Source organism: Camelus ferus, chromosome 30 (assembly GCF_009834535.1).
Source record: "Camelus ferus isolate YT-003-E chromosome 30, BCGSAC_Cfer_1.0, whole genome shotgun sequence".
NCBI classification, from domain to species: Eukaryota; Metazoa; Chordata; class Mammalia; order Artiodactyla; family Camelidae; genus Camelus; species Camelus ferus.
The window spans coordinates 3,809,882-3,811,544 of NC_045725.1; positions in this window are offsets into that span (position 1 = coordinate 3,809,882).

Genomic DNA, 1,663 nt, shown 5'->3' on the forward strand with positions numbered 1-1,663 from the left:
GATTTACGACCATAGTTCACCAGTATGTTGGCTTGTAGTCAGATGACACTGTAAGTTCATACACACCTGGACATCTTCAGTCCACTCTAAAGTCAGCAGTGATAGACAAAATAGTTTTGATTAACCTGTTTGTCTTTAGATAATCACAGATTCACACGCAGTTGTAAGAAATAATAGAGTGGCCTCTTGTACCTTGTACCCAGTCCTCTGATGGTAAAAATCTACAAACCTATATCATGATATTTTAGGATTCTAGAATACTGACATTGATCCAGTCAACATACAGACCCTTTCCATCTCCACCAGTGTCCCCATGTCATCCCGTTTTGGTCACACGTGCTTCCTTCCTGCCCTGACCCATCACTAGCTCCTATAAACCACTCGTCTGTTCTCCATTCTGACAATTTCAGCATTTCAATGATGTTATACAAGTGAAATCACACAGTATGTTACCTTTTGGGATTGGCTTTTCTCACACAGGATAAATCCCCTGAGATCCACCGATAATCTGATCATTCGCTCCTTTTTGTTGCAGAGTGGTGTCCCAGGTCCCGGCTGTAGCGCAGCCTGCTTCACCATTCACCACGGAAGAACATCTGGTTGTTTCTGGTTTGGGACGGCTGCAAACACGTTTGCATACAGGTTTCCAGGTGAGCGTAGGTTTTTATTTCTCTGGGATAAATGCCCAGGAGTGAAATTATTGGGTCAGTGACAGTTGCAAGGTTAGTTTTTTTTGTTTTTTGTTTTTTTTTAAAAATTGTCAAATTGTTTTTCCAAAGTTGACTGTACCATTTTACAGTCCCACCAACGAAACATGAGTGATCATTTCTCCTCATCTTTATCAGCATTTAGTGTTGTCATTATTTTTCATTTAGCCATTCTGATAGATGCACATATCTCATTGTGATTTTAATGTGCATTTCCCTAATGGCTAATGATATCAAGCATATTTTCATGTGATTTCAGCCACCTGTATGTCCTCTTGGGTAAATGTCTTTCTATATCTTCTTTTCTAATTGGATTTTTGTCCTTTTACTACTGACTTTTAAGAATTCTTTAAAGTATTCTAGATACTTAGCCCTTGTCATACATATGCTTTGCAAATAGGGGAAGAGCCAAGAATTTGGGCTGTTAAAGCACTTAATCTACCACAATGGACAAGGAATTATTAAATAAAAATAAGTGAGTATGAATCATGAACAAATGAATATGAACAAGAGACAAATGAGAAACCCAGGAAGCCAGAAAGTAGTCATAAAATTAAAACTAAGCCGATAAAGTAAATGCTAAGCCAATACAGATGAAGAGGGCATTAGCAAATTGGAAGATGATAATGAGGAATTTATCAAGAAGACAAAACGGTGAGGAATATAAAAGACTAAGATGTGGAAAACAGATTAAGAGGCTCCAACATCCCAGAAGGAAAACCAGACACAACGGCAGAAAAGCGATTATCCAAAGGCTGATCTAATAGCTGATAACGTCAATATTAAAGATAGAAAATGTGTCCTCAGCTAGAAACACTGGATGCTGGTGAGGAAAATATAAAGAAATCCGCACCTAAACACACAGCAGTGAAAACAGAGAACACTGATTAGAATGACAGCGGATTTCAAACCAGACACAAGAGGGGCCAGAGCACAGTGACATAACATCACCTGAG